The sequence below is a fragment of the Heterodontus francisci genome, chromosome 10, assembly GCF_036365525.1.
Source record: "Heterodontus francisci isolate sHetFra1 chromosome 10, sHetFra1.hap1, whole genome shotgun sequence".
Lineage (NCBI taxonomy): Eukaryota > Metazoa > Chordata > Chondrichthyes > Heterodontiformes > Heterodontidae > Heterodontus > Heterodontus francisci.
In genome coordinates, this window is record NC_090380.1 from 46098714 (window position 1) to 46120655 (window position 21942).

Genomic DNA, 21942 nt, shown 5'->3' on the forward strand with positions numbered 1-21942 from the left:
CTAATTCTAATTCTAATTCTAAAAACTACATAGCATGTTACTAGGTTTCCATCCAACTTAATGCAAGGTTAGTTTGCTAGAATGATCTAGCCATTAGCATTTCCTGTGATAAATTGAGTAGCACCATCTTTAATCCTGGCAGCTGCCTGAATGTCACAGACACTGACGTTCCAGTTGAAGAGCCTGCATTTGCGCATGTGCAAGTACTCCACCACCTAGTGGTTGCATTGTCAGCAAACACAGCCTTTTAACACTTCATCCAACACCTGAAAATTCTCTTCACCTGTTGGGATTGTGATCAACATATCATCCTGATTGCAGAAGCAATGCGACAGTCCTTGTAAAATCTTATCCATTGTAGCTTGGAAGATCTTTGGACAAGACTTTACACCATAGGGTAGCTTCATGAGAGAGTATAACCCCATCTGTGCATTTATTGTGAGATACTGCTGACTATCTCGATCCACATTGAGCCGTGCATAAGCATGGGACAAATACAACGTCATGAATAACTTGGGTCCCGCTAATCCTGCATCTTGTGAGGTCAGTAGTGGATACTGCTCATCAACAACTACCTGGTTGATTGCAACTTTGTAGTCCCTGCAAAGTCTTATGGTTTTGTCTGACTTGGGCACTACTACAATTGGGGTTGCCCAATCACAGTAATCAGTTGTCATTAGCACGCCACTCCTCTCTAGCTTCTTTAGCTCCTCTTCAACCTGGGTTTTGAGAGCATAAGGAACCAGCTGAGTCTTGCAATATACTAGTTTTGCATCAGGGCTGATTAGGATGTTTGCTTTCACACCAATTATATCTTCATAACTATCCTCGAAAATGTTCCTCTAACTATTCAATAGCTGACCAAGCTTCTTGACCATCTCAACTGAAAAACATGCTTCCAGTCTAACTTCAATGTACAAAGCCAGTCTTTGCCCATTAATATTGGTTTGTTGACATATCTCATTACAACAATGGGAGATTTGCCCTTATATTGGACATTGTACTCCATTTGTCCAAACGTTTCTAACACCTCACCAGAGTAGGTTTACAACTGAACTGTGATCTGAATGTTGTTCCTTTGTTTAAGAAGGGTGGTAAGGATAATCCAGGAAATTATAGGCCGGTGAGCCTTACATCAGTGGTAGGGAAACTATTAGAGAGGATTCTTCGGGACAGGATTTACTCCCATTTGGAAACAAATGAACTTAGTAGCGAGAGACAGCATGGTTTTGTGAAGAAGAGGTCGTGTCTTACTAATTTGATTGAGTTTTTTGAGGAAGTGACGAAGATGATTGATGAGGGAAGGGCGGTGGATGTTGTCTATATGGACTTTAGTAAAGCCTTTGACAAGGTTCCGCATGGCAGACTGGTGCAAAAGGTGAAGTCACATGGGATCAGAGGTGAGCTGGCAAGATGCATACAGAACTGGCTCAGTCACAGAAGACAGAGGGTAACAGTAGATGGGTGTTTTTCTGAATGGAGGGATGTGACTAGTGGTGTTCCGCAGGGATCAGTGCTGGGACCTTTGCTGTTTGTAGTATATATAAATGATTTGGAGGAAAATGTAGCTGGTCTGATTAGTAAGTTTGCGGACGACACAAAGATTGGTGGAGTTGCAGATAATGATGAGGATTGTCAGAGGATACAGCAGGATATAGATCGGTTGGAGACCTGGGCGGAGAAATGGCAGATGGAGTTTAATCCGGACCAATGTGAGGTAATGCATTTTGGAAGGTCTAATGCAGGTGGGAGGTATACAGTAAATGGCAGAACCCTTAGGAGTACTGACAGACAGAGAGATCTGGGCGTACAGGTCCACAGGTCACTGAAAGTGGCAACGTAGGTGGATAAGGTAGTCAAGAAGGCATACGGCATGCTTGCCTTCATCAGTCGGGGCATAGAGTATAAAAATTGGCAAGTCATGTTGCAGCTGTACAGAACCTTAGTTAGGCCACACTTAGAATATTGCGTGCAATTCTGGTCGCCACACTACCAGAAGAATGTGGAGGCTTTGGAGAGGGTACAGAGGAGGTTTAGCAGGATGTTGCCTGGTCTGGAGGGCATTAGCTATGAGGAGAGGTTGGAAAAACTCAGATTATTTTCACTGGAACGACGGAGGTGGAGAGGCGACATGATAGAGGTTTACAAAGTTATGAGCAGCATGGACAGAGTGGATAGTCAGAAGCTTTTTCCCAGGGTGGAAGAATCAGTTGCTAGGGGACATAGGTTTAAGGTGGGAGGGGCAAAGTTTAGAGGGGATGTGCGAGGCAAGTTTTTTACACAGAGGGTGGTGTGTGCCTGGAACTTGCTGTCAGGGGAGGTGGTGGAAGCAGATACGATAGCGACGTTTAAGAGACATCTTGACAAATATATGAATAGGAAGGGAATAGAGGGATATGGGCCCCGGAAGTGCAGAAGCTGTTAGTTTAGGCAGGCATCAAGATCGGCGCAGGTTTGGAGGGCCAAATGGCCTGTTCCTGTGCTGTACTGTTCTTTGTTCTTTGTTCTTTGTTTAGTTAGAGGTCATCGAGTCATAGAGTTATACAGCACAGAAACAGGCCCTTCGGCACATCGTGTCCATGCCGGGCATCAAGCACCTAACTATTTGAATCCCATTTTCCAGCACTTGGCCCTTAGCCTTGTATGCTATGGCATTTCAAGTGCTCATCTAAATACTACTTAAATGTTGTGAGGGTTCCTGCCTCTGCCACCTCTTCAGGCAGTGCATTCCAGATTCCAACCACCCTCTGGGTGAAACTTTTTTTCCTCAAATCCCCTCTAAACCTCCTGCCCCTTACCTTAAATCTATGCCCCCTGGTTATTGACCCCTCCGCTAAGGGAAAAAGTCTCTTCCTATCTAACCTGTCAATGCTCCTCATAATTTTGTATACCTCAATCATGTCCCCCTTCAGCCTTCTCTGCTCTAAGGAAAACAACCCTAGGCTTTTCAGTCTCTCTTCATAGCTGAAATGCTCCAGCCTAGGTAACACCCTGATGAATCTCCTCTGCACCCTCTCCAGTGCAATCACATCCTTCCTATAGTGTGGTGCCCAGAACTGTACACAGTACTCCAGTTGTGGCCTAACTAGCGTTTTATACAGCTCCATCATAACCTCCCTGCTCTTATATTCTATGCCTTGGCTAATAAAGGCAAGTATCCCATATGCCTTCCAAACCACCTTATCTACCTGTGTTGCTGCCTTCAGTGATCTATGGACAAGTACACCAAGGTCCCTCTGCCCTTCTGTACTTCCTAGGGTCCTACGATCCATTGTATATTCCCTTGCCTTGTTAGTCCTCCCAAAATGTATCACCTCACACTTCTCAGGATTAAATTCCATTTGCCACTGCTCTGCCCATCTTCCCAGCCCATCTATATCGTGCTGTAATCTAAGGCTTTCCTCCTCACTATTTATGACACCACCAATTTTCACGTCATCTGAGAACTTACTGATCATGCCTCCTATATTCACGTCTAAATCATTAATGTACACTACAAACAGCAAGGGTCCCAGCACCGATCCTTGTGGTTCACCACTGGTCACAGACTTCCACTCGCAAAAGAAACCCTCGACCATTACCCTCTGCCTCCTGCCACCAAGCCAATTTTGGATCCACTTTGCCAAATTGCCCTGGATCCCATGGGATTAACCAATCTCCCATGTAGTACCTTATCAAAAGTTTTACTGAAGTCCATGTAGACTACATCAACTGCTTTACCCTCATCTACACATCTAGTCACTGCATCGAAAAATTCCATCTAGTTAGACACGATCTCCCCCTGACAAAGCCATGCTGACTATTCCTGATTAATCTCTGCCTCTCCAAGTGGAGATTAATCCTGTCCCTCAGAATTTTTTCCAATATTTTCCCAACCACTGATGTTACATCTCTAAATTTGTTCTTGTGCATGTCTCTACTCATAATGGAGCAATCTGCAGCTGTATCAATGCGCATGTTGATGTACTATTGCTTTATCAACACCTTAATACAAATATCTCTGTAATTTGAGTGATTGCTCGTGGCATAAATGCTGCACAGCCCTAGCTCCTCTTCAGTTCAGCACTCTGGATTCACTTTAAGATTGTGAACTCCATCCTTGTGATGTCACTGTTTTCCATTACCACTAGAATGTGTTTCCCTTCCTGTTTTGACCTTTGCTTGACAAGCAGTTGCAATATTGCCTTTCTTTTGGCAATTAAAGCACTTGACATTTCTGTACTGATATGCCAGTGCCATGTGGATGCCATTACACTGCCATTAAACATTTACCAATAACACTGTTCTGATAAGGTCTCCCTGCTTTAGACTCGGCAGAAGCCTTCTGACAGTGGACAGAAGCTGTACTAGTCACTTCCAAAGGATGAATTTCCTAAGCATTCTTTGATGCCCTCTCCATGGAGAAGCAATCTTACATGTTAGCTCAACCATAAGATTTTGTGTGTTTAGTAACTTCAATTGCATTCTTTGTCCACTAATCCACACACGAATGTGTCTCATAATGCATGGTCTAAGAATGTACCAAAATTGCAATGTAATGATAAATTCTTCACTGCCACAATGTAGTCGCCAACTGTTTCACTACTTCTCTGGTTTCTGGTTCCAAATTTGTCGCTTTCCGCTATCACTAGTGGCTTCGCATTAAAATGTTCTTCCAACTTGGTGGTAAGTATATTGAATGACACATTTTTTTTTGCCTTGATGGAAGCAAGAAGCTTTGTTAACATGTCATACACTTACAGGCCAATCACCATTAGCAAAATTGATTTCTTGCACTCAAGAATTGGGTTATTCTGAATCTGGGCATCTTTACGTTTACCTTCGAGTTCTAATGTATCTTTAGCTCTGAAGAACATGTTCTTTCTTTCAATGTATGAACTGACTGGTTCTTGAGCTCTATCATATATTCCTCGCCATCTGACACATCCAGTCAGCGCAGCCATTTTACCCCATTTCCAAATGTAACAGTGACCCAGTAAACACTTTACTGTGGCTGTCTGCAACAGTAAGCGGAATTTAATGGGTCCCTGCGAGATGGGCTGGGAAGCGGTGGGGGCTGCTGTCACCCATAGAATTACAAGGAAAAGCGGGGGGCAGAGAGCCCGTCACCTTCCTGTCGCACTGAAACTAAGTCGGCGGCACGAAAGGCCGAAGTCTGCCTTCCCGTCCAGACACCAATTGAGGCCCTTAAGTGGCCAATCAATAGCCACTTGAGGGCCCCTTTCCGCTATCACTAGGATTAAACCATCGGCAGGGGTGAGGCCTCTGCCATGGCTGCCTTCCTGTGGGCTTGGGTGGGATCCTTCTCTGAGGACAATCTATGGCCCATTGAGGCCCCCCAGTGACAGGGATAGACACCGACATGTTGCACCATGGACATTTGACAAAATTATTGACTCAGCCACGGACATGGAGGCAATTAAGTTGTTTATGAAATGTATCGCCAATCTAATGCCATCCAAACCATATTTCTCCTGATAAATAAAGTAGCTCAGCATACAAACATCGATGGAGAGCAGCACAACAGTATTAGCTAGCTAGCAAGCAAAATAGTATGCAATGCCAAGGTGCATTACTTTTGTTGACAGAAGACAGCTAACTACATCATGTCACGGGGTGGTAGATGGACCTTATTGGATGACCTCTGTGGATTCACATTGTGTCAGGAGTGCAAATTCATCCAATTAACCATGAAACTCCAAGAGAGGATTGTTATTGTGGTTATTGAGTGAGGCGGTAGAAAAATCAGCAATAGGAAGATGGACCATTTCTCACACTGCTCTTGTCACAAGACAATTTAACTTGTGATGGTCTCTGTACAACTTCTCCACCTGCTTGTAATATGTATCTGAAGACAGGGCAGCTAACAAAAGGGCAGTGATCTCCAAATAAGGAGAATTTTATGGGGTGAAATAGATAGTACTTCAGAAGAGTTATATAAAACAGAAAAGCAGAGTGGGTCAGGAAGGGATAGAGAGATTAACATTAGGGTGTCAAGACTAGTTTATTCATCTTGACAGGCTGTGAAACCACATCCTGGATTCTAAAATACAGAGATAACAGAATCTCTCATGGACAAAATGTAATTTGCTCAACAAATCTCGTGACAAAATTAGATGAAAACAATTACAAATAAAGAGAACCCTTTAATTCCTCCAATAATTCTCTTAAATTCACTTCTGTCTATATCTCAATCGATCACTGTTGATTCTGATTCAGTTCTGACAAGATAATTATTAACAAAAAGCTTTTCTGTGAAAAGTTGAGCGGTTGTCACGGCATGTATTATTCAGTTACAAAATGTTTAATCATTATCTGTAAGATTGTACTCCAGACTAATCAATTTATGTCCAAGCTAAATCTATTACCTGTTAGCAAAGGTACATTTTTTACATAATGTAATTATATGATACAGACAACTTTCAAATGACATTGGCCACTCAGGTTATTTGCCCGCAAACTGGATAGTAACTGATGCACATTGCAATTATTGATTTTTGACATACTTAGCTGCAAGGTAACTGCTACAAAGCAGCTAGGTTATTTTAAAACACAAGGTTAAAGGCTTGAAGCAGGACTATCCAACCTTTTTGTGTGAGGGAGCCACATTACAAATTTTGCCTTACATAGGGGGCTGGTGAGACAAGTTCAGAAAGATAAAAGAGTTAAAAAATTATCTTACTATTAATCAAAACAACAACAAATGTGCATTTTTGTCAATAAAATTTTAACGAGACAACTTATTTATTGACATACAATCTCTTCACTATGTTGGACACTGATTTAGTGATATACCTGGCATTTTGTTGCTTGCAAGAGAAGTCAATGTTTGCCCGCACACTTGTTGTAGCAATGCGGAGTATTCCCGATAGATGTCCATCTGTCAGGAGTGATTTTGATTGTTCTTTCTCCCTCTTCTCTCTCTCTCTCTCTCTGGCTCTCTCTCCCCCTCCCTCTCTGTGGTTCCCCTCACCATGTCATCTCCCCCTCTCTCTGCCCCCTCTCTCCCCCTCTCTCTCTCTCTGCCCCCTCTCTCTCCATCTCTGCCTCTCTCTCTCTCTGCCTCCCAACTCTTTTTGTCTCTGCCTTCCACTCTCTTTCTCTCTGCTCCTCTCTCTCTGCCCTGCTCCCTCTGCCCCACCATTCTCTCTCTGTCCCCTCTCTCTGCCCCTCGCTATCTGCCCCCTCTCACTCTCTGTCCCGCTCTCTCTCTCTCTGTCCCCCACTCTTTCTCTCTGACCCTCTCACTCTCTGTCTCTCTCCCTCTCTGCCCCCTCTCTCTCTTTCTCTCTGCCCTCCTCTCTGACAGTTGCAGGGAACTCTCAGTAGAGCTGCTTTGTGATTGCTCAGTTTTCTTTTTAAATTGCAGCTGTCACTTTCACAGCTGACAGGTGCTTGAGCAGAAACAGTGCTTCCAATTCGGACAATTTCGGACTTTTCAGTGGGCTTTTAAAAAAAAGTTGGAACCTGCCAGAAAAGCCCGAACTTGTCCAAAATTGGAAGCGCTCTTTCTGCTCAAGCACCTGTCAGTGTGAAAGTGACAGCTGCAGTTTTTTAAAAGTGGGACTGGTGTTGAAGAAGTTAACAGGAAATTTCACATCCCTGAAATTATCAGTCACGCACACCAAGATCTTTTACCATGGACACTGGTGTCCGTATACGGACATGTTGCCCAGTGGCAAAAGCCACCCCTGCATGAACATACCCCTCCTTTGCTGGGGCCTGCCGCACTGGCCTCAGCAACCCCTCCACACTCAGGACTGGCCCCAGCAATCCCTCCACACTCACCTTGCATCTAGGGCTCCAGCGCTGGAGCTAGTCCCAGGCCTTGTGTAATACCATCAGTGGCCACTGCTCCAGGTGGCATTGCCAATACTACTGAGCTGCCAGCAGCTCTTGGAGGTGGGATCCCTGTGCTTAAAGGGACGGGGACCACGGCACTGGGCAGTTAAATGCCCAAGCTTCATTGAATTTCAGCCCCACCTCAGGACCCCTGCCAGCTTGACTAAATTCAGCCAAGTGATACAGAAGCTTAGCCAACCTTATCAGAATAAACTCACCAAAGCCAGTGTAGTTGGTAATTGAATAAGATGGACACTAGGACCCTGCAGAATCCATTCAACTGAGTGCAGCCACATGTTTTCAAAAACAATGAGACTTCATATAATCTCGTCAAAAGTCTTTACCATTCTGGCAGGTAGGTCATTGGGAGCTAGCTTATTTTGTTCATCATGGTCTCTACTGCTGTTTGCTGCAAAACATTTTGAACTTCAATCCCATTTCATAGCCAACGTCTGTTATATATTGGCAGCAACTTGTAAAGAAAGACAGACACCAAGGTTACCAGATCACATGTTAATGACTTGGCATGCTCATAACAGAGGAATACATTACACCACTTCAGCATTGCTTTTTATGCTCATCTGTTGGGTTCTGCCATTGCTGAGAATGGGGATGCTCATGGAGCCTCCTCCTATTAGTTACCTGATTGCTCATCGTCATTCTCAAGTGGATGTTATAGAACTACATAGCTATGCTCTGATCCGTTGATTGTGGGACTGTTTAGATCTGTCTGTCGACAGATTGAATAACTCAGCACCAAGTAAATGCAGCCTTTCCTTTATGACATTAACCTCTGTGAATAATAAAAGATGATATACATGCAAATTCTATTTGACTACAAAATGGCCAAATTGGACACAAATCAACCTACTGTTTCCTGATACTGTTCTTCCCTGAATGGTTAATGATGGGTTTCTTCCTTTTATTCGAGAATCTTTCCTCGGGGTAACTTAAAATTCAGTGTCATAAGAAGTGGTTGGCCGCTCATGTTCTGCAAAGGATCATCGGACTGAGGTGGCCCTCTTCTCGTGCAGCTGGATTCTGGTGGGAGTTACCACTTGTTGCATGTCTGCAGCTTGTTCCTGCATGGCCTGGTGTTACCTCCTTAGTTCCACTCGTGTGCTGCTCTGAGGGGGAAGACCAACAAGTGAAGCTGTCTTGAGCAATGGCAATTTTATGCAGTGCTGTTCCAACCATCACCATTCCACTGAGCCACTCTGTCATAAATGTTCAGACTAATGGTGGCTATCAGATCCTTATGTGATGGGACTACCTAGGACTACATTGCAGTAACTATGGTCTGGAAGTTGGTGAAAAGAAAATTGGGCAGAGTATAAAACAGACTGCCAATACACAATTACCTATTTTGTGCTATTGCCAAAGATGAAGAGCCCCCACCCAAAATTTACTCATGGACACATTTGTTGATGACGCAACTGCAGGGAACGATCTTTCTACCCACATGTTGCAAGGCCTGTGATGTAAAATAGTGCATATTTTCAGATCTACTACACATCCAAAAAAATTTAATGAGACATTTAGCTTTGCAAAACTGGAAAAACTACAGGAAGCAAAATACTCTGAAATTAAGGAGCAGGTAAAGCAAATTTCATCAGGTATAAGATCATAGAAACATCAGAGAAAATTTACAGCACAGAAGGAGGCCATTCAGCCCATTGTGTCAGTGTTAGCTGATAAAGCTCCATCCAGCCTAATCCCACTTTCCAGCTCTTGGTCTGCAGCTCTGTTGGTTATGGCACTTCAAATGCAGATCGAACTATTTTTTAAATGCAATGAGGGTTTCTGCCTCTCCCACCCTTTCAGGTAGTGAGTTCCAAACTCCCTTCACACTCTGGGTGGAAAGAAATTCTCTTCAACTCCCCTCTATCCTCTGCCAATTACTTTAAATCTATGCCCCTGGTTATTGACCTCTCTACTAATGGAAATCGGTCCTTTCTATCCACTTTATCTAGGCTCCTCATCATTCCACACACTTCAATTAAATCTCCCCTCAGCTCCTCTTTTCCAAAGAAAACAACTTGGCAACATCCTTGTACATCTCCCCTTTACCCTCTCCAGTGTGATCACATTCTTCCTGGAATGTGGTGACCAGAAATGTATGCAGTTTTCGAGCTGTGGCCTAACTAATGTTTTATACAGTTCTAGCATAACTTCCCCAGTCTTATATTTTATGCCTCGGCTGCTAAAGGAAGGTATTCTGTATGCCTTCTTAACCACTTTATCTACCTGTCCAGCTACCTTCAGGGATCTACGGACATGCACTCCAAGATCTCGCTGTTCCTCTACACTTCTCAATATTGTTATAGCCAGGTGGGTGATGGTGTGGCCTGTTCCCACTGTTCATCTCCCAATTGACCACAGCAAGTGTTTTTGTTACTAATGTCTTAACCCCTTGTGTTTTATTTGTCAAATAGACAGTGACAGGTTTTCTTATAGGTTTAAAATGGAAGATTAACTATTTATTGGACAATACTCATTCCCGAAATAGTCGCAACTGCACCCATGCACACATTCACTCACACATACACAAGAATAGATAGATGGAGAGGAAAAGGGTAAGTTATTTGAAGTGAGGCAGGTATTCGGGGTTCACAGTAAACCTGTTGATCTTTCTCGGCAAACAGTTTATTTTTAAAGTTGCAGGCTTGGGTGTTTGTAGTTTTCTGCTGGTTAAGACTTCAGACTGGAGGCGGTGGTCACTTTCAGTTCTCTGCTGCACCAGTTGAAGTGTAGAATTCATAGCAGGGTTCCTTTCTTGATTTTTGATGGACTTCCCACAGCCACTTGCTGAACTGCCTTTCTGTGATGTTCTCATGGTCTCTCTCTCTTTCTCTCTAGAGAATTATTTTTTAAGGTATAAATCTCTCACAGCCTCTGCTGAGAGATGCATGGACAACTCCCTATTTTTACCACACAATGACCCAGGATATGGATACCTCACACCTTCTTTGTTTCAGAATAACCCATTCAATTCAGGAATGTCTCTTGAAAGTTTCAGGGGTGTAAAGATAAGCCCAGAAACTATAGGCCAGTCAGTTAAACTTCAGTGGTGGTAAAACTTCTAGAAAAATTAATTATTAAATAATTAATGTCACATGGACAAATGCCGGTTAATTGAGGATGAAATTCTTAAGGAAAAGTCCTGTTCAACTAACTTGCTGGAGTTTTTTGAGGAGGTAACAGAGATGGTTGATGAGGGTAATACTGTTGATGTGGTGTACATGGACTTTCAAAAGGCATTTGATACAGTGCCACACAACAGACCTGTGAGCAAGCTTATAGCTCATGCAATAAAAGGGATGGTAGCAACATGGATATGGCATTGGCTGAGTGACAGGAAACAAAGAGTAGTGGTTAATGAATGTTTTTTGAGCTGGAGGAAGGAGATCCCCAGGGGTCAGTGTTGGGACCCTTGCTTTTCCTGATATATATTAATGACTTAAACCTTGGTGTACAGGGCACAATCATCCAAAGATGATACAAAACTTGGAAGCATTGTGAATTGTAAGACGGATAGAGTAGAACTTCAAAAGGACAGAGGCACGATGGTGGAATGGGCAGACAGGTGGAAAATTAAGTTCAATGCAGAGAAATGTGAAGTGATTCATTTTGGTAGGAAGAACATGATGAGAATTCTAAAGGGGGTACAAGAGCAGAGGGACCTATATGTGCATAAGTCAAGGTGGCAGGGCAGGTTGAGAGAGTGATTAATAAAGCATATGGTATCCTGGGGCTTTATTAATGGGGTATAGAGTACAAGAGCAAGGAGGTTATCTTGAACTTGTATAATACACTAGTTCGGCCTCAGCTGGATTATTGTGTCCAGTTCTGGGCACCGCGCTTTAGGAAAGATATGAGGGCATTGGAGAGAGTACAGAAAAGATTCATGAGAATGGTTCCAGGGATGAAGAACTTCAGTTATGAAGATAGATTGGAGAAGTTAGGACTGTTTTCCTTGGAGAAGAGAAGGCTGACAGGTGACTTGATAGAGGTATTCAAAATCATGAGGGGTCTAGACTGAGTAGATAGAGAGAAACTTTTTCCACTCGTGAAAGGATCAAGAACAGGAGGGCACAGATTAAAAGTATTTTGTAAGAGAAGCAAAAGTGACATGAGGAAAAGCTTTTTCACTCAGAGAGTGGTTGGGATCTGGAATGCACTGCCTGTGAGTGTGCTGGAAGCAGGTTCAACTGAAGCATTGTAAAGGGAATTAGACTGTTATATGAAAAGGACAAATGTGCAGGGTTATGGGGAGAAGGTGAGGGAAGGGAACTGGGTAAATTGCTCTTTCGGAGAGCCGGTGCAGACACGATGGGCCAAATGGCCTCTTTCTGCACTGTAACAATTCTGTGATTCTGTGATTCCAGGATGGGTGTAATTGGCACCTCTTAGCTTGAAATGTATCATTTTGTACTGAACAGACAGTGAGACAGTTTGAATACACAAGCCAATTCAGCTGACCTTCAGTGGCCATTTTGCAGCACAGTGGCAATTTTTTAAAGAAAAAGTCAATTTTTATAACTCTTCAGTTGTTTCTGTATTTTCCTCGCTGCACGTCTCATGAGCATGATAGTCTCCTACCATTTATCATGTATTCATTTGCCTTGTTTGCCCTCTCCAAATCCGTTACCTCACATTTCTCTGGATTGAATTACATTTATCACTTTCTGTCCACCTGATCAATTCATTGCGAACTTCCTGTGGTCTACAGCTCTCTTCCTAAATATCAACTGCACAATGAATCTTTTGTATATTTGTCAAACTTCTTAATCATGCCTCATACATTTAAGTCTAAATCATTATTATAGACCGTGAAAAGCAAGGGACCTGTCATTGAGCCCTGCAGAACTCTACAGGGAACAGCCTCCCAGTCATAAAAACACCCATCAACAATTACTCTTTGCTTCCTGCCACTGAGCCAATTTTGGATCCAACTTGCCACTTTCCCTTGGGCTCTTACTTTTCTGACCAGTCTGCCATGTGGGCCCTTATCAAAAGCCTTTCTAAAATCTATGCACTATCCTCATCAATCCTCTCTGTTACCTCCTCAAATCAATCAATCATATTAGTCAGACATAACCTTCCCTTAGCAAATCCATGTTGACTGGCCTTGATTAACCTGTACCTTTTTAAATGACAATTTATATTGTCCCTCAGAACTTTTTCAAATAATTTGCCTATTAGGCTGTTAGACTGACCGACTGTAATTACTCAGTCTAACCCTTCCTCCCTTTTTAAACAATGATGTAATGTTACCATTTTTCCAGTCCTTGGTACCATGCCTGTAGCCAGAGGGAATTGGAAAATGATGGCCAGAACCTTTGCTATTTCCTCCCTTGCTTCTTTCAGCAGCTTGGGATACATTTCATCTGGGTCTAGCAGTTTATCCATTTTCAAAGATGTTAAACCCTTGATTATTGCCTCTCTCACTATGCGTAGGGGATTAGAACTTAAATTTATCATAAACTCCCCAGCTGCAGGAACTGACGCTAGTACAAGGATTGTAAACGGCTTCTGAAGTGAAGTAGAATCTTCCAAAACAAACTAACCAGATTCTGTCACCAGACTGTGTATTGCTTCTGCTACTGGTACTAAAAGTGCCATCTGAGCACAGTCAGTTTAATCCAAAGAAACAAAAAATTTCTCACTGGCAACTCATAAAGCAACTTGGACAAATGTATTCACTGTTTACCTGCTTTGTATGGAAAAGGACATTGCAGGGACACATGGATACAAAATTGACTGAGCAACAGGAAACTGGGAGTAATAGTTAATGAATGTTTTTCAGACTGGAGGAAGGTTTGTAGTGGAGCTCTCCACAGGTCAGTGTTAGGACTCTTGTTGATCCTGCTATATATTAATGGCCTAGACCTTGGTGTACAGGGCACAATTTCAAAATTTGCAGATGATACAAAAGTAGGAAACATTGTGAACTGTGAGGAGGATAGTGTGGAACATGGTTGTCCAACATAAGGCTCATGGACCAGAATCTGGCTGGTGGATGTAAACTGGGCCTGGCCGCTCCTCCTCCTCACTGCACGGTTTCTGCCCTGGCCGTTTGCTTTGTCCTTTCCTTGAATTGGAATTCCAAAATTGCCCCTGCTTCAGCACCAAACGCCAGCTACGGTGGTCGCTCCAAGGTCAAACCCAGCGCTGCCAGAATGTCAGGCACCTTGGCAGGCAACTACGAGTTTATCAGGACCACGTTCCCACACAACATGGCTGCACACAGTGGAGAGGCGGCATTCACAGCCTGTCTCTATTATCTGCATTTATGGTGAGTACACAGACAGAGAGCGGGGAGTGAGGAGTGGCTAACGAAGAGCGGGGAGTGAGAAAGACACACAGAAAGAGAGCAGAGAGAGAGAGACACACACACACATGGTGGATGTGGTGGGGGGGAGGGGTGGTGGAGAGGGACAGAGAAAGATAGTGGGGAGAGAAGCAGAGAGAGGGGGAGAGAGATGCGGGGGTAGAGAGGGAGGGGGAGAGAGACAAAGAGAGGGAGGGGAGAGGGATGGAGAGAGATGTGGGGGAAAGAGACACAAAGAGATGGGGGCGAAAGATGCAAAGAGGTGGGGAGAAAGATGCAGAGAGATGGGGAGAGAGAGGGGGAGAGATAGAGACAGAGAGAGAGGGAAGGGGAGAGAGGGAGGGGGAGAGAGACAGAGAGAGGAAGGGAGAGAGAGAGAGAGACACACACAGAGAAAGGAGAGAAAGAGAGGGAGCAGAGAGATAGACAGAGAGAGAGAAAGAGAGAGGGGAGAGAAAGAGATCAACAGCATTCCGAACAGATGGACACCCATCCGGAATCCTGTGCATTGCTACATCAAGTGTGCAGGCAGAGATTGACTATTAATACAAGTACAAACAATGCCAGGTATGTCACTAAATCATTGTGCAACATCGTGATGAGAAAGTAAGTCAATAAATTAGTCTTCTGATTTAAAACGTCTTCACAAAAATGCATGTTTGTTTTTGTTTTGATTCATAGTAAGATAAATTTTTAATGGCTTTATCTTTCCAAAATGTTCTCCTCGGCCTGATATGCAGAATAAAAATTGTAATGTGCACCCCCCCCCCCCCATGCAAAGAATTTGGACAGCCCTGGTGTAGAACTTCAAAAGGACTGAGACAGGTTTGTGGAATGGGCAGACAAGTGGCAGCTGAAATTTAATGCAGAGAAGTGTGAAGTGATTCATTATGGTAGGAAGAACATGGAGAGACAATATAAAATAAAGGGTGCAATTCTAAAGGGGGTGCAGGAGCAGCGGGACCTGGGTGTATATGTAAGTAAATCATTGAAGATGGCAGGATAGGTTGAGAGAGCAGTTAATAGAGCATACAGCATCCTAGTCTTCATTAATAGGGGTATAGAGTACAAAAGCGAAGAAGCTGTGTTAAACTTGTGTAGCACACTGGTTCAGCCTCAACTGAAGTATTGTATCCAGTCCTGGGCACCATACTTTAGGAAAGATGTGAAGGCATTATAGAGAGTGCAAAAAAGATCCACGAGACCAGGGATGAGGAACTTCAGTTATGTGGATAGACTAGAGAAGTTGTGACTTTTTTCCTTGGAGAAGAGAAGATTAGGAGGCGATTTGATTGAGGTATTCAGAATCTTGAGGGGTCTGGATAGAGTTTTTTTTATTATTTCATGGGATGTGGGCATCACAAGCAAGGCCAGCATTTGTTGCCCATCCCTAATTGTCCTTGACAACTGAGTGGTTTGCTAGGCCATTTCAGAGGGCAGTTAAGAGTCAACCACATTGTTGTGGGTCTGGAGTCACATTAGGCCAGACCAGGTAAGGACAACAGGTTTCCTTCCCTAAAGAAGAACCAGATAGGTTTTTACAACAATTGAAGATAGTTTCATGGCAACATTACTGAGACTGGCTTTCAATTCCAGATTTTTAAAAATTAATTAATTGAATTTATTAGTTCATTGAATTTAAATTGCACTAGCTGCTATGGTGGAATTTGAATCCGTATCCCCAGGACATTAACCTGTCCAGTGACATTACTGCTGTGCCACCATTTCCCATATGGAAAGTCTATTCCCATTGGTGGAAAGATCGAGAACAAGAGTGCACAGATTTAAGGTAATTGACAAAGATAGCAATGGCAAAATGAGGAAAGACTATTTTCACACAGCGAGTGGTTAGGATCTGGAATGCACGACCTGGGAGTGTGGTGGCGGCAGGTTCAATAGAGACAGTCAAGAGGGAATTGGATTGTTATCTGAAAAGGAAGAAGGCGCAGGGCTATGGGGAGAAGGCGGGGGAGTGGCACTAGGTAAATTGCTCTTTCAGAGGGCCAGTGCAGACACGACGGGCCGAATGGTCTGCTTCCGGGCTGTAACAATTCTGTGATTCTGTGAACAATTAGGAAGTTGCAGAAATGTCATATGCCTGAAAATAATGGTTGCTGGTCAGTAGATCGTCCCCAACTGGTATTTCAAGAATCCTCCTTCAAACACTGATGAATGTTACCAAACTTCAGAATCATTAGCAATGCTTCTGTATAAAGCAAGCAAAAAAAAAATCTAATCTGGAAAAAAACCTGGCAATGATTATGCAACTGTCAGCTTGATTTCACAAGAAACAGGAGAGAGGTTTAAACCATAATCAGAACTTACACTGGAAAGATAGCAAGCATGAAAAATAGAATTAGAACAAAACTAAAAGGAAATTTTATAGGACCTTAAAGTTATGGGATCCTCACTTTGATACAGAAACAGAAGAATAAGGCAGAATAGCGACTTTCTATTCACACTGACAAAATGGTGGTCATCAGATAAGAGGCTGAAGATGGAAAGAAATATTTGAACTGAAAGTTGAGATAGAAAAGACATTGTACCAAAACAATCGTAAGGTACAAATCAATTCCACATGCAGCCATGAGAGGAGGCAGATGGCCCTTTCCAGCAGTTCGTGACAAAGCGATTAGACCTTTCTTCTGAATGCCAACAATGTAAGAGGACAGACACATCCCTGAAAAATATGTGAGTCCGGAGAGAATGCTTAAGAACTATAGTTCTCAACTATGCTACAAAGAAAAAGAATAAGTCAGTTTGAAAGACCAGAGACAATTTTGACAGAAAGCCAGCAATTGTCAGCAATTATTTTTGATGAAACTGTTTCTGCAGACTAACTGAACTCTTTCTAGGGGGAGAAAAAAAAAACTTACTTCAAGGAAAAACACTGTTGGAAGTCTATTTAATAGTAATCATACACTGTTGGATTCTTATACTTAACATAATATATTTCCCATGCCTATTAAAATTAGAGGGCTAAGTCCCAATTGAATCAAATCTCAGATTTGTAAAGCAGGGTTGCAGATTCAAAAAGTATCAACTAATAAATTTCCTTGTGAATAAAAAAAAAAGTTCCTTTTGCAACTATAAAAAGCCAAAAGAGAGAGAAAGTTCTAGGACAAAGTAAAAAGATTAATTAGTCCCAGAGGAGAATGAAACAACTGTTCAGTTCCTTAACATGACATTTCTATTCTCTCTGCAATGTGTTCCACGCAGCATTCAATTATTTCTATTTGTATTTAACCTTATATGCCTCAATCCACTCCTCACCAAATGTTCATCCAGTTCTTTTTAAATGGTGTTAATTGACACAGCATTAACTGCTTCATGTGAGAGCACTTTGTGATGCAGTTACCACCTTTTCAGTACATGAATGCAGGATGGACAAGGGGTGCAGTATTCGTCTTCAAGAGTTTGGGTGCCAGTAGAATTTATAGGTAGTCCAGAAAGACTTTCAAGTAGACATATGAAGTGTAAAAAGAATCTAGGGTATGTAGACAAAATACCCATAGCTGTAAATGAAAGAAAACTACAGGTGCTGTTGCAAGACTAGCCACTGTAACCAGCTGTAAGCCCCTCAAAGCCAAGTCCAAGAAAACAAATGCAGTAATATGACGCAACAGGTCAACAAGAATTAAACATAGAAATAAATTGAGAGGGCCAGATAAGTCAGCAGAATCTCTTATTCGGATTCTTGGTTCACAGAGCACAGCTGTTCAGAAGAGACAAGAACACAACTGGTAGTACCATGAAACGCAGCAGAAAGGTTGAACAACATTTGAAAGGATAAGGAATTATCTTCCAGAACAAAGACATTACTGCCAAAGCATAAAATATTGACTCAAAGCGTAACAAAACAGAAAATGCTTGAAATACACAGCAGATCAATCAGCATATGGAAGAGGCAGTTTAACTTTTCAGACATAATACCTCATCAGAACAAAAAACTGAAAGATAAAGAAGTTCCTTGATAGGGTTGGGAAACCAATATGTTATCCCCTTCTCTATTACAGGCGAGCTCGTGTCTGGGAAGAAAAACCTGACCCGAACCCAACAGAAACACATCGGACCCAAGCCCGACCCGGCCCGAGTCCTTCCATTTTTTTCCCACACCCGACCCGACCCAAGCTCAACCCGACCATAGTGCACTCACTGTACTTACTACTTTTGGATGGATGGAATGGAAGGAAGCTGCACTGCTGCAGCATGAGCGCGATGCCGTCATAGAGATGCTCACTCGCTCACTGTGCAGACTCAGTCTATGGAGTACTGCATGTGTCCGACCCGGACCTGGCCTGACCCAGACTCGGCCCGAATTGACCCGAGCTCAAAAGCCGGACCTGGAAGAGCCACCCAACCCAACCCGAACCCAACACATGTCGTCGGGTCCTGTCAGGTTCGGGTTGGATTGAGTAGCAGGCCTTTATTCTCTATCAGTTTTCTGAAGGCATCTTTCCCTGCTAAATATACGTGTTCCCTCTTCCCACACTTCAAATTCCAGCTGCAGCACCTGTTTATTTATCTCCTCCCACACCATAGCCCAGGGCTCTAGACACTGTCCTTCCATATGAAACATCAATCTGTCTGTACCAGCTCTAATCCAGTTTACTGTAGTTTGCTCATGGTGAAGTGTCCTTTGCACTGGGGCGACCAAATGCAGATTAGGTGACTGTTTTGCAAATCCCTTCCACTGTGACCACAAATGTGCCGCCTGAGCTCCTTCGGCTCACCACTTTAAATTCCCTTCCCATTTCTCCACTGATCTCCACATATTTGGTGTCCAACATTGTTCCAAACAAGGTCAATGAAGCTTCAGGGTTCGGGACATCTGCAGGCTGGAGAGGAACTTACAGTGGGAGGGGGAGGATCCAGTCGTCATGGTCTATGTAGGTACCAATGACGTAGGCAGGACAAGGAAAGAGTTTCTGCATAGTCAGTATGAGGAACTAGGTGCCAAATTAAGAAGCAGATCCTCAAAGGTAATAATCTCTGGCTAAAGTGAACTGGCAAATCAGCTTGAGGGTTAGGTCAATAGAGATGCAGTGGCAGACATTTAAGGAGATATTTCAGAAGACACAGAATAGATACATTTCAACGAGAAAGAAAAATTCCAAGGGTGGGACCTGCCATCCGTGGTTACCTAAAACAGTTAAAGATAGTACCAAACTTAAAGAAAAAGCCTATGTACAAAGATGGGAGGCAGGTCAGAAGATTGGACAGAACATAAAAAACAGCAAAGAATGACTAAAAGATTGATAAGGAAGGTAAAATTAGAGTACGAGAGAAAGCTATCTAGAAATATAAAGACAGATGGGAAGAGTTTCTATAGATATTTTAAAAAGAAAAGAGTTAACAAAGTGAGTGTTGATCCTATAGAAAGTGAGTCTGGGGAATTAATAATGAATAATAAGGAGATGGCAGATGAATTGAACAGATATTTTGCATTTCTTCACTATTGAGGATACAAGTAACATCCCAGTATTAGCTGTAAGCCAAGAAATGGAAGGTAGGGAGGAACACAAGAAAATTACAATCACAAGGGAAGTGATACTGAACAAATTGTTGGAGCTGTGGGCTGACAAATCCCCGGGTCCTGATAGACTTCATCCTAGGGTGTTAAAAGAAGTGGCTCGTGAGATAGTTGATGCGTTAGTTTTAATGTTCCAAAATTCCCTAGATTTGGGCAAGGTTCCGTTAGATTAGAAAATGGCTATTATAACTCCTTTATTCAAAAAGGGAGACAGAAAGCAGGAAACTACATGCTTGTTAGCTTAACATCTTTCTTAGGGAAAATATTAGAAGCTATTATTAAAGACGTTATAGCAGGGCATTTAGAAAAATTTAAGGTAATCAGGTAGAGTCAACACGTGAAAGGGAAATCATGTTTAACCAATTTATTGGAGTTCTTTGAGGGTGTTACATGTGCTGTGGATAAAGGGGAACTAGTGGATGTATTGTATTTAGATTTCCAGAAGGCATTTGATAAGGTGCCACATCAAAGGTTATTGCAGAAAATAAAAGCTCATGGTGTGGGGGGTAATATAGTGGCATTGATAGAAGATTGGTTAGCTAACAGGAAACAGAGAGAAGGCATAAGTAGGTCATTTTCTGGTTGTCAAGATGTAACGAGTGGTGTGCCACAGGGATCTGTGCTGGGGCCTCAACTTTTTACAATTTATATAAATGAAGGGACCAAAGGTATGGTTGCTAAATTTGCTGATGACACAAAGATAGGTAGGAAAGTAACTTGTGAAGAGGACAGAAGGGAGCTGCAAAGGGATATAGAGAGGTTAAGTGAGTGGGCAAAGACCTGGCAAATAGTGTATAATGAGGGAAAGTGTGAAATTGACCACTTTGGCAGGAAGAATAAAAAAGCATATTATTTAAATTGTGAGAGATTGCAGAGCTCTGAGATGCAGAGGGATCTGGGTGTCTGAGTGCATGAATCGCAAAAGATTGGTATGCAGGTACAGCACGTACTTAGGAAAGCTAAGAGAACGTTATCGTTTATCACGATTGTAATTGACTACAAAATTAGGGAGGTTATGTTTCAGCTACACAGGGCATTGGTGAGACCATATCTGGAGTACTGATCTCCTTATTTAAGGAAGGATGTAAATGCTTTGGAGGCAGTACAGAGAAGGTTTACTGGACTAATACCTGGAATGGGCGGGCTGTCTTACGAGGAAAGATTGAACAGGCTAGGCTTGTATCCGCTGGAATTTAGAAGAGTAAGAGGCAACTTAATTGAAATATATAAGATCCTGAGGGGTCTTGACAGGGTGGATGTGGAAAGAATGTTTCCCCTTGTGGGAGAATCCAGAACTAGGGATCACTATTTAAAAATTAGGGGTTGTCTATTTAAGACAGAGATGAGGAGAATTTTTTTCTCTCAGGGTCGTGGGTCTCTGGAATTCTCTTCCTCAAAAGATGGTGGAAGCAGAGTCTTTGAATATTTTTGAGGCAGAGATAGATAGATTCTTAATATGCAAGGGGGTGGAAGGTTATCAGGGGTAGGTGGAAATGTGGAGTAAACAGTTCAGCCAGGAACTTATTGAATGGCAAAGCAGACTCCAAGGGCCGAGTGGCCTACTCCTGCTCCTAATTTGTATGTTTGTATGTTCAGGAACAGTAGTACCTGTTTCTCCTTGGCACTCTGGAGACCCCATTGTCTGAACATTGATTTTAGTAACTTCAGACCATAGTTCTCGGTCTTTACAGAAAGAGGTGATTTGAATTAGATTTTATTTTGACTGGGTGGAGGGGAGGTGCATCGATATTTTAGATGTAGTCCCTTCATCAAAACACAATTATATTGGATGTGCAGAAATGGTACCCGTCTAGGGTACTCGAGAACTGGCAGATCCACTGTTTCCAACATTTTCTATTTTCATTTCAGACTTCCTACATTTGTAGTTTTTTTTTAATTTTTCCCATTCCCTTGCCTGTTGCTTTGTGTGGTCCTCTCCCATCTTCCCTTGGATATTTGCTCTTTGAATGTCTTGCAATTGTCTTACTGAGATGATATTTTAAATAGTCTGACAGCTTTCTATTAAACAGCTTGCCGATCATTTAACCCATTAACTTCTGCTTTGTGGTTGAAGTATCTCCAATCTGCCCTGTTTCTTTTTTCAGCTTTACTAAGGAGCTTACCTATCTTTCAGATTTTAGCTCTGACAAAGGGCTATACCCAAAACATTACCCTGTCTATTTTCTTTATAGGTTTTAATTATTTTGCTGTGTATTTCCAGGATTGTTTTGTT